Below are 12,482 nucleotides of genomic sequence, written 5' to 3'. Positions count from 1 at the left end.
TTGAACTGTGGTATTGGAGAAGACTCTTGAGAGTCCCTTGGACTGCAAGGAGGTCCAACCAGTCCATTCTGAAGGAGATCAGCCCTGGGGTTTCTTTGGAGGGCCAAAGCACTGAAACTCCAGTGCTTTGGCCACCTTATGCAAAGAGTTGACTCACTGGAAAAGACTCTGATGCTGGGAGGGATTGGGGGCAGGAGGAGAAGGGGACAACAGAGGATGAGATGGCTGGATGGCATCACTGACTCGATGGACGTGAGTCTAAGTGAACTCCGGGAGTTGGTGATGGACAGGGAGGCCTGGCATGCTGGGATTCATGGGGTCGCAAAGAGTCGGACATGACTGAGCAACTGATCTGATCTGATCTGATTCATGACTTTGTTCTACTTTCCAAGACATTCCTTCAACATTAACTTCCAGCCTTCTAGTGATTTTTGTTTTCATTTCTGCTATAATATTTTTAATTTCTAAGAGCTCTTTTTTCTTCAATCCTTTTTTTTAAAAAACAGCATTGTAATGTTTCATCAAAGAAGTATCTTCTCTTTTCTTTCTGAAAATATTAATTATAACACTTTTAATTAAGTTGCCTCCTATTCCTTTCACTAACACTGTGTGCATCAAGCTCGTTTTTCTCCTAGGATTTGCTTTGGTTTCTCTCCCTTAAGAACAGAAGTTTTCTTCAAAAGTCTGGTGACTCCTACACATTCGCTGATACTTAAGAGAGAGGCAGTAAAAAGCTGATTGTCAGTTCTCTGTGAGTAGACAGGGCTTTACTGAGTGAGTGGGTAGACATTTATCTAATTCATTGGAGGTCTTTTTCTTGGAATGGTTAATTTTCCCCAAGAAAAACCCTCCCTTCTCTGCCTGGGGAGTATGTACCAAGCTGCCTATATTCTGGGAATTGAGAAGAGGAAAATGATGGAATGAAAGGTTCTTCATTTCATTATAATGTCTGAAGCCATTTCTCCATTGCTCCAGATGTCCTCAAAGGGGGCCTCTCTGACAGTTTCTCCAGAGATGAATTTCCTTTCTCCAGATACTGTCGGGAAGGAGCTGTTGCTAGCTCTCTGCAATGGGAAAAGGCATCTGAGAATAAAACTACTACACATTCAGTATGAATAAGTTTGCTTTCAGTTTATTTATTTTTCTCTTTTTTTTTTAAATTGCAAACAGTAGAAATAGACTCTGGCAATTTAAATGGGAAAGGAGTCTGTTAACTGGTGGGTGGTTCACTGAATTCTTGGGAGGGCTGAAGAAGCAGGCTCCAGGCTCATCTTACAGAAATATGCCCCAAGTCACCCCACAGAACAGGCCTGATGAGGAAATCTTCACAGACTCTGCTACCCTGCTGAGCATAAAGGTAGATCATCACCACTCCTATTCCCACCAACATCAAAGCTACACAAGAAACCACTGGTTGGCTGTTTCCACTACAAGCCTGAGTTCCCTGTCTCAAAAATGAAAACACACAGAGGTCCTCTTTCCTCAACTCTCTTCTGTATTAAAATATTACATGTGTTTGGACTTCCCTGGTGGTCCAATGGTTAGGAATCCACCTTACAATGCAGGGGACGTGAGTTCCATCCCTGGTCAGGTAACTAGGACCCTACTTGAAAGTGTCAGTGGCTCAGTGGTGTCTGACTCTTTTCGACCCCATGGACTATAGCCCACCAGGCTCCTCTGTCCATGGGATTCTCCAGGCAATAATAATACTGGAGTGGGTAACCATTCCCTTTTCCAGGGATCTTTCCAATCCAGGGATCGAACTCGGGTCTCCTGCATCGCAGGCAGATTCTTTGCCGTCTGAACCACAGGATAGCTAAGCCCATAACACAACCACTGAGCCTGTGCAACATGACTAGAGAGCCTGTGTGCTGCAGTGAAGATCCTGCATGCCGCAACTAAGATCCAATGCAGCCAAATAAATAATTTTTTGTTAATGTTATGTGCTTCCAACTGGCACAGCCAGGCCACATGACTGTGGACTAGATGTAGGTGAAACTGGGAGCTAGAATTCAGATTGGAGAAGCAAGGCTCACACCTTCAGATTTCCCTAAATACAGAAAAGCAATTCAAAAGATGATGGACAGCCAAAAATATGAAGGCTACCCTCTACTGAACTGAATCTCTTACATCTGTCTTTTGAGGCATCCGTGGGCTCCGATTCTCTGGTCTCTCTAGGATTCTGTGGCAGAAGCTGACCCGCCCCTTGCTTGAACTGCACTCTCCAGGCCCTCCCTCTCCGTTCTGGCTTTCTGACTCTATCAGCCCAGCTGCCATTTGCCCACCTGCCTTCCGTTTTTCAACACTGGCTGAAATCTTTAACTTGCTACTGTTTCCTCTATGCTATGCTCTTTGTCAGCATAGGTTTCTAACGTTCTAATTCCTCTTCCATCATTTCAGTGGGGTTCAGGAGGGAGCAGATATCAATGTATGCTGTTTAGTCAGAATTTAAGCTACCTTTTGTGTAGCTTATTATTATAAGACTGTATTATAACCAAGGTAAATAACCAAGGTGATTATTGGTTATTTAATGGACTAGAATGGGGCTTCCTTTCAGTTCAGCTGATAAAGAATCTGCCCGCAATGCAAGAGACCTGGGTTTGATCCCTGGGTTAAGAAGATCCCCTGGAGAAGGGAAAGGCTACCCACTCCAGTATTCTGGCCTGGAGAATTCCAAGGACTGTATAGTCCATGGAGTTGCAGAGCCGGACGTGACTGAGCAACTTTCACTTTCACTAATGGACTAGAATAACCTCTAGAAATTTAAAATTTCTCCTTGAGCTCAGATACATCAAAACTGCCACCTTGACCTGATGACTTTCTCATTTCCAGTCAAGAAGTCAGGCCTGTGTGTTTCTGAGTGACAGACTTTTCTTCCTGAGAATGCTGAGACTTTATATATTTATAAATACACAAATATATAAATATATATCTATACATAATATATAATCTATAATGTATAATATTTATACATAAATATATAAATATTGTATATTTCAGGATCCAGAAACATTTTTTCAGGAATGAAAAAAAAAAAAAACCCAGCAAGGTGAGTCCATCTGTTTTCACCACCACCACATGGTAGAGCAAGGCAGCTCCAGTTGCCTGTAACTATGGCATCTCTTTCTTTTTCTCTTTCTCTCTCTCTCTTCACTGTGATAATCTCTGGGAAGGATTCTGATTGGCTGGTTTGGATCATCCACCCACCACAGTGAGAATCTGGGACTGGTCCGGCCTGGCTTACCCTACAAGCTGAGCATGGGTCTGTCACCACCAGGGGATGGGGGAGTGACGAAAGGCATCTGGAGGCAAGGGCAACAAAATCTGTATGCACGGCCGCGCTGCACAGTGGGTCTTCCTGAATATCACATCACCACCGCAAGATGCAGACATGGAAAACAGACCTGAAATGAGCTGATCTGGAACCTATGATTGTTACCTTACATAGTAAACAAGAAATGTGCAGATATGATTAAGGGTCCTTCGAGGGAAGATTATCCTGGATCACCTGTCTGGGCCATTTAGGCTGGGGGTAGTCCTGCTGACACCCTGAGTTAGCTCCATTACAGTTAGTTTGAATTTCTGACGTCCAAAAAGAATAAACTTGTGTTGGCTTAAGCCACCAAGTTGTATTTTGTTACAGTAGCCATAGAAGACCAATATAGACTTTAAAAGGTCAATAATCTCTGAAAGCAAAGCAATCAAGAGGAAGGGAGTATACTCAGTGGAATGGGAACTAACCAGTAACTAGATGCCTTGGGAATCCTCAAGTGCTATCACTGTAGATCAGACACAATCTCAGAGCCTCACCCTTTTTACTGATAACATGGGGTGATGATACCTGACTCACAGTATCCCACTAAATAATTGAAGAAATAAGAAAAAAACAGAATTGATATTGCTTTGTAAACTTATAGGTGCAATTAAAAGTGTACAACAGTTACATTTAATAAATTCATCCAAACCATTCTCATATGTTGAAAGACAAGTACTAGTAACAGAGATTACCTGGCCTTTAAAATGAGGGTCAAGGAAACTCACTAGAACTCAGTGGATGAAACATGAAGGCTTTGGAATTTGGCTAATAGAAACCTGAGGTCTGGGGGAAGCACTGATTTATTTTCTTCATCTAAGGTCAGCAATTTCAACCACCCAGGCAAGCTCACCCATACATTCCAAACTAAATGAGCTTAGATACGAAAGCCTGGACACAATACATCACATCTACCAAGTATGTAAAATGCAACTTGGAAAGAAACTCAGCCCATTCAAACGGCACTGTCACTGTTCCAAACATCTGCAGGATGAGTCTTGGAGAATTGTTTTCCAAAGGGAATTTTACCAAACAAGCAAATAAATAAGCAATTCATTACTCCAAGCTAAGACTTTGATTTGGCTCTAAAATGGTGTTCCCCAGCATAACTTCCTACCTTATTCACAAGACTTGGCTATCAAAGTGTTTAGGAAAATTCAAACAAATGAACACTGTCCTCAAAGGACCAAGATTAACTAACATTAAAAATAGTATTGAAAGAAAAAAATTACTCCAGAAGGTCATTCCAAAACACGAGATCCAAGAGTGTTTCAAACGATGACCTTCTGGAGTAATTTTTTTCTTTGAAATGGTAAATTTCAAACCATGGTAAACCATTGTTTAGGGGAAGTTCCAGCTCCCTAAAGGCATTAACTGTGAGGAAGATGTGCTCATTTCTCTGAAGCAGAAGATTCTGGCAGGAAAGACTTGGCTACTGGAGACACACTGACCTGAGTTAGAATTCAGCTCCATCACCCACCTGCTGGGTGAACTTGAGTGAGTCATTTATCTTCTCTGTTTCCTCTTCCATAAAATAATGTCTTGGGTGACAATCTAATTTATGGTCCAACCAGGGCACTTTGGAAAGTGAGAAGGGGCTCTTTTAATATTTGCTTTAGGACAACGGGCAAACTAGGATGCCTAATCACTCTAATGTGTGTGTGCTAAGTCGTCTCAGTTGTGTCCGACTCTCTGCGACCCTATAAACCATAGCCCTCCAGGCTCCTCTGTCCATGGGGGTCCTGCAGGCAAGAATACTGGCATGGGTTGCCATGCTCTCCTCCAGAGGATCTTCCCGACCCAGGGATAAACCCACGTCTCTGCCTGCATTGGCAGGCAGCTTCTTTACCACTAGTGCCGCCTGGGAATTTAGGTTTTTGTGAGAATGAAGTAGTATAAGAGATTCATACAGTATGATTAAATGAAAGCCCAATAAAGGTTATACTAGATTCCCAAAAAAATCTATTCACTTGCTGATGATGCCTATTTGCTCCAACAGGTCTTGGTTTCAAATGCCTTTTATTTACTAACCTGTGCAGGTATGGCCCCTTGCCAGGCCCGCTATGATAAATGGGTGTGTGTTTTCCACGGACAGCTCAGCAGTGCTACTGACACGGCCTTTCCTCCCTCCATCTGCAGGTAGCACCAGCGAGTGGCAGGTTTCCCTGTGAGTCCAGCTCCGGAGGAGGCAGCACAGGGCCCATTTATCATTTGCTCTGCATGCCCAGAGTTGAATGGACCATACAGTTTCCAGGGTTGTATAGGTTCAATAGGGATAGTTGCTCTCGAGTGGTTGAACTTTTTCAAGAAAAGTCAATTAATTCCTAACACATTGCACACCCAACAGTTTACAGCTGCTGCTGCTGCTAAGTCGCTTCAGTCATGTCCGACTCTGTGTGACCCCATAGACGGCAGCCCACCAGGCTCTGCTGTCCCTGGGACTCTCCAGGCAAGAACAGTTTACAGCAGGCACTCACATCTCTCCATTTCACCCAGGGATGATAGAAATTTCTTTGGGGAAGAAACAAAGGTTATTAATAACCCAAGTCCTACATAAGCTGTTATTGCCTTTAAGGCTAGTGCTTACCCTGGAAACAAATATATCTGATTATCTTAACAGGAAGTCAGGGTTCTCTGATGGGCTCCAGGCATGTTTAGTCTTCGTCTGGCTTCTCAGGCCTCCCTGAACAAATTGCAGTCATCATAAGACCAACGACAACAACATCCTATAAAGACGAGGAGCGCAGACCCAGGCCATGGTCTGCCTGGATTTGCACCTTCCACTTATGAGCTATGTGAGCTTGGGGAGTACCTGCACCTCTTGATGCCTCAGTTTGTCCATCTGTTAAATGGAAATAATACAAGTACCTAATTTTTGGGCACATGAGTTAAGTGAGCCACTTAAGTAGTAAGCCCTATCTATATAGTTAAATTTTGTTTCTATTTTATAATAAAACAGGAACAGCCTCACAACAGTATAACCTCTCAACTCCTAGGTTCTTACTGTGAACTAAACATTTCACTAGGCTCCGGTTGGTTTTCCCTGACATCACTCCAACTCCAATCCTCAGACACCAGCTGGGAGTCCTACAATTCAGCTCAATTTCAACACTAACTACGTGGAGTTAGTACAGGTTAAGGGCTCAGTCCCACAAGACCGCTCCCCTACTTCAGACCCCAGCTGCAAATGGGGTCCCCAGACTACCCTCCCTTCTGCCTAGCTGACTACAACTTCATTAGATCTAATCGTTTGTTTGAATGACTCACACAACTCAAGAAAGTCCTATATTTATGGTTACAGTTCATTAGAAAGGATACAAATGAACAGACAGGTGATGAGGCACACAAGGTCCCGAGTGTAGACAGCTCTGTGCCATGGAGCTGGGGTGTGCCACCATCCAGCACTTGACTGTGTCAACGTGGAAGCTCTCTCAACCCTCACTGGTCCACGTTTTCTTATCAAGGTTTCATTTACAGACGAGATTAGTTAAACCAGTGGCCATTAGTTGTGAACTCAGACTTCAACCCCTCCTCTCCCTGGAGGTCAGGGCAGGGATGAACGTTCCCCCTCTCTAATCTTTTGGTGGATTTTCTGGAAGCCAGCTGCCTAGGAAACCTAGAGCAAGAGTCACCTCGTTAGCATACAAAGGACATTCCTGTCATTAAGAAAACCCTCAGGTTTCTGGGAGCTCTGTGCCAGGAACAGTACCTGTTCTCTGTGTATGTTATCTCATCGCTATTCCTTTTTGAGGATGAGGAAACAGGTTCTGAAAGGCTGAGTTACTTGCCCCAGGTCACAAAGCTATAGGTGACAGAGTCAGGAACGTCCCCAGGTCTGCCCAGTCTTAGGGCTTCTGCTCTTTCTGCTACACCGGACACACGGCCCAAAGTCTAGCAGTCGGAGGAAGATGTGCCCAACTGAGGCAGGCTGTCTCTTACTCTGATCTGTCCTAAATTCATCCCTGTGGACCTGGCTTGTCACCACAGAGCAGGGAGAGCTCTCACCAAAACAGCAAGAGCCGATTCACTCTGGGAACCCTTTGGGAAAACAGTATGGTGGTGGTACCCTGTCGGGTGCTGAAAAGAGGAAAGTGGCTTTCCCCTCACTTCACAGCAGCAGAGTACGTGTTAGGAAACCTGGAAGCAACCCGGCCTGGCTGCACAGAAAGAAACAACCAACTGCAGAGACAGGACGGCTGGGCCTGGCAAAGACCACAAGTCCCCACGGATGTGCTGAAACCGAGCAGGACCCTGTGGGGCTCCTGGACACGAACTTTCAGTGACACCTGCTTCTTGTTTGTGGGGAAGAGACACCAGCCTCCACAACCTTCTGTGAGTTCCAAAGGGCAGGTCTGAACAGCTGCTAGTCAGGGAAGGGAGGGGATGCAAAGGCAAGGGAGGAGCAGCCAAGAAACAGCTGTGCAGCCTCAGGGCAAGGTCCCTTCATGGGATACATGTAACAGTATCTTTGACCTCTTTACGGAACGAAGACCCCCAACGAATGGAAGATGTCAGCGTTCTTCGAAGGTCACAGTTCGATAACCTCCAAAGGACTGAGGCTGAAGCTCCAGTACTCTGGCCACCTGATGCAAAAAGTCGACTTATTGGAAAAGACCCACATGCTGGGAAAGATTGAGGGCAGGAGGAGACAGGGACAACAGAGGACGAGATGGTTGTCTGGCATCATCAACTCAATTGACACGAGTCTGAGCAAACTCCAGGAGATGGTGAAGTATAAGGAAGCCTGGAGTGCTGTAGCCCATGAGGTCGCAGAGTCAGACACAACTTGACAACTGAGCAACAACAACAAAAGCTCATCAGGAGACCACCCGAGGCCAGATGAGAGCAGTGCAGGCCCTGCACACACCCTGATCCTCAGCAACTCTGCCCTTGCACCACTGCTGTGAAACCCCTCCCCAAATCCTGCCAGGTGGGGACACATGCCAGTTTTCCAGGGCATCAGCCCATTGTCTCCCCTTTTGATGGCAAAGCCTGAAAGCTACTGTTTTCCAAAACTCTGTTTCCAATATTCAATTCAGTGCCAGTGCCCAGAGCCTGAGGTTTTGGCATGCATGTCAGCAAACGGAGCAGAAGATGAAAGAGAGAGAAAGTTCCAAAAGCCCCTGAGCACACGAGTGACTGAATGGATTTGTTCACAGGTCAGTACTGGAAAAGGTCAGTTTTCATTCCAATCCTGAAGAAAGACAATGCCACAGAATGTTAAAACTACCGCACAAATGCATTCATCTCACACACTAGCAAAGTAATGCTCAAAATTCTCCAAGCAAGGCTTCAACAGTATATGAACCAAGAACTTCCAGATGTTCAAGCTGGATTTAGAAAAGACAGAGAAACCAGAGATCAAATTGCCAACATCCGTTGGATCATAGAAAAACCAAGAGTATTCCAGATAAACATCTACTTCTGCTTTATTGACTATACCAATGCCTTTGATTATGTGGATCACAACAAACTGTGGAAAATTCTGAAAGAGATGGGAATACCAGACCACCTGACCTGCCTCTTGAGAAATCTGTATGCAGGTCAAGAAGCAACAGTTAGAACTGGACATGGACCAATGGACTGGTTCCAAATAGAGAAAGGAGTACATCAAGGCTTATATTGTCACCCTGTTTATTTAACTATTATGCAGAGTACACCATGTGAAATGCCAGACTGGATGAAGCACAAGCTGGAATCAAGACTGCTGGGGAAAGATCAATAACCTCAGATACACAGATGACACCACCCTTATGGCAGAAAGCAAAGAAGAACTAAAGAGCCTCTTGATGAAAGTGAAAAAGCTAGCTTAAAACTCAACATTCAAAACACTAAGACCATGACATTTGGTCCCATCACTTCATGGCAATTGATGTGGAAACAAAGGAAACAGTGAGACACTTTATTTTGGGGGGCTCCAAAATCACTGCAGATGGTAACTGCAGCCATGAAATTAAAAGACACTTGCTCCTTGGAAGCAAAGCTATGACAAACCTAGACAGCATATTAAAAAGCAGAGACATTACTTTGCTGACAAAGGTCAGTCTAGTCAAAGCTATAGTTTTTCCAGTAGTCACGTATGGATGTGAGAGTTGGATCATAAAGAAAGCTGAATGCCGAAGATGCTTACAAACTGTGGTGTTGGAGAAGACTCTTCAGAGTTCCTTGGACTGCAAGGAAATCAAACCAGCCAATCCTAAAGGAAATCAGTCCTGAATATTCACTGGAAGGACTGAGGCTGAAGCTGAAGCTCCAATACTTTGGCCACCTGATGCAAAGAACTGACTCATTGGAAGAGACCCTGATGCTGGGAAAGACTGAAGGCAGGAGGAGAAGGGGATGACAGAGGACGAGATGGTTGGGTGGCATCACCGACTCGACGGACATAAGTTTGAGCAAGCTCCAGGAGTTAGTGATGGACAGGGAGACCTGGCATTCTGCAGTCTGTGGGGTTGCAAAGAGTCAGACATGACTGAGCGACTAAACTGACCTGACCTGACCTGAAAATTCCTTGCCAAGACCTGGCAAGATGCCTGGGGGTTACTTTTAAGAAACAGGCAAGTGTGTGCAAGAAGAGACAAGAGCCAGTACAAATGGAAATTATGATGCCACTTGGTCCCTCAGGCAGATAGATACTGCTGCTGCTGCTGCTAAGTCGCTTCAGTCGTGTCCAACTCTGTGCGACCCCATAGACGGTAGCCCACCAGGCTCCCCCATCCCTGGGATTCTCTGAGAAAGAACACTGGAGTGGGTTGCCATTTAATCCAACCTCAGATTCGATTTCAGAAAGACAGCATTGGAAGCATTCTTCTCTTATTTATATAACACTTAAGAGCCAAGTGATATGTGATTAATGCAATTGTTTTCTTGCATTCATGTCAAGCACTCCAAAACCACCTTATTAAACCCAATCAGTCTGTATGTAGAGACAGCACGTGACTGTGGGATTTGAATGACCAAGTTGTATTTTCATTACAATATGACCAAAAGTGCACCTTCCCAGTTCACTGTCACAGCTGCCATGAAAACCTTTCATTCAGGTAAATCAGACTATTTTCACACTAAAACTCATAACAATGAATAATAAAAATGCTGCTCCAGATGCCCAAACATCTACTCCCTCTGATGCCCAAACTGGAAGCTTTGCCCATGCTGACAGATTAGTTAGGGACAGAAAGAGCTGTTCATTTAATGGTACCACTGTGGAGTCTCAGCACATCAAAGGATGCTAAGAGAAAGAGACAGTCAGCAGAAGGAATAGGCGAGGATTGTGAATATAAACGCTGTCGATCTTTTTTTTCAGGTTCAAGTTTTATCTTGACTTCGCAGCCATCATGATTAAGCAAACATTTTTAAGTTCAACTCATCTTGAGTGAAACCAGCTGCCGTCATTAGGCAAACATTAGATTTGGGACATCTGTCAATACAAAAATCATTTGCTCTATTGATTGCCACACCAATGTAGAACAAAGTCTGGACCGCCTGAGTCTATCAGAATCAGCTTGTTTCATCCTCAGCTCGAGGGCTCCCTCCCCTTCAAATACCCTGTCCACCAGACAAAATCCTCAGTTCCTATGGGTCTCTTTCCTTCTCCCCAAGGACTATTATGGTCCAGAACTGTAGACCTCACACCCTTTACTTCAGAAAGTGTTAGTCCCTTGGTTGTGTCCAACTCTTTGCAACCCCACAGACTATAACCTACCAGGCTCCTCTGTCCGTGGGATTCTCCAGGCAAGAATACTGGAGTGGATAGCCATTTCCTTCTCCAGGGGATCTACCCAACCCAGGGATCGAACCTGGGTCTCCTGCATTACAGGCAGATTGTTTACCATCTGAGCCACCAGGAAAGTCCACTTACTTCAGAAGAGGACTCTAACTCCAGCTGGCTCAGTTGTCTTTCTTAAGGGGACAAACCTAGTGAACACCCTCCTGGCTATTGACCAGTGCAGTGTTACAGCTGTTCCATGGACTATTTCAAGGTCAAACACTCTCAGTATCTGAACTGTAACCATGTGTTGCCTTTGCTCCCACTCCTCGAAGATTATCCCAGAACTGTTCTGCAAAGAAAAATTCCTAGACAGAAGCTGGCATCATGCTTTGCGTTTTCAACCCCAGCCTTCAATCTAGAGTTTTGCAATCAAGACTTAAGAGGCCTCCTGGGCAATGAGGTTAGTGCTGACGACAATGCTCGTGGGATCAGCTGGCAGAGTGGATTCTGCTTGTTCGGTGCAGACTCTCCTAGTTACGGGTCTAGATCCCAAGGAACACTCCTCAAAGCTGTGGTATGATTTTCATGCTACAGAGGAACCAGATGTATAGTGTTGGGCTGTGGAAATCTGACCTCCAGCCATTTACAGGGAATTTCTGTCAACTTTGTAAGAGTCTGCTTCAACTGAAAATGGCTACAAATTCTTTACTACTCCTTCCATCAAGAGGTGGGTCCACCACTATGCTAAGTAAGACAAGTCAGAGAAAGACAATATAATTTCATTTATATATGGAATGTTTAAAACTAACCCAAAGAAACCCAAAACAAACAAAAAAGATACATGCACCCCAATATTCACAGCAGCACTATTTACAAACAGCCAAGACATGGACCAAATGTCTCGGGTCCAAGACAACAGCCTAAGCGCCCACGGACAGAAGAAGACGTGGTGTATATACACAATGAAATATTACCCAGCCATAGAAAAGAATGAAACAACGTCATCTGAAGCAACATGAATGGACCTAGAGATGATCATATTAAGTGAAGCAAGTCAGACAAAGACAAATATAATATGATACCACTAGAGGTAGAGTCTAAAAACATGGTAGAAATGAACTTATTTACAAAACAGAAAGAGACTCAAAGGCACAGAGAACAAACCCATGGTTACCAAAGGGGAAGGTGGAGAAAGGGATAAATGAGAAATTTGGGATTAACAGAAACACACTATTATATACAAAACAGATATACAACAAGGACCTACTGTACAGCACAGGGAACTACAGTCAACGTCTTATAATAATGCATAATGGAAAAGAATATGAAACAATAGATATATATGCATACATAAACATGCATGTGTATGCATATATATATATATATCTGAATCACTTTGCTGTATACCTGAAGCTAACACAACATTGTAAATCAACTAAATTGAAAAAAAAAAAAAACTCA

The sequence above is a fragment of the Bison bison genome, unplaced genomic scaffold (genome assembly GCF_000754665.1).
Source record: "Bison bison bison isolate TAMUID 2011002044 unplaced genomic scaffold, Bison_UMD1.0 scf7180017864492, whole genome shotgun sequence".
NCBI classification, from domain to species: Eukaryota; Metazoa; Chordata; class Mammalia; order Artiodactyla; family Bovidae; genus Bison; species Bison bison.
Note: the sequence above shows the minus strand (reverse complement) of the source record.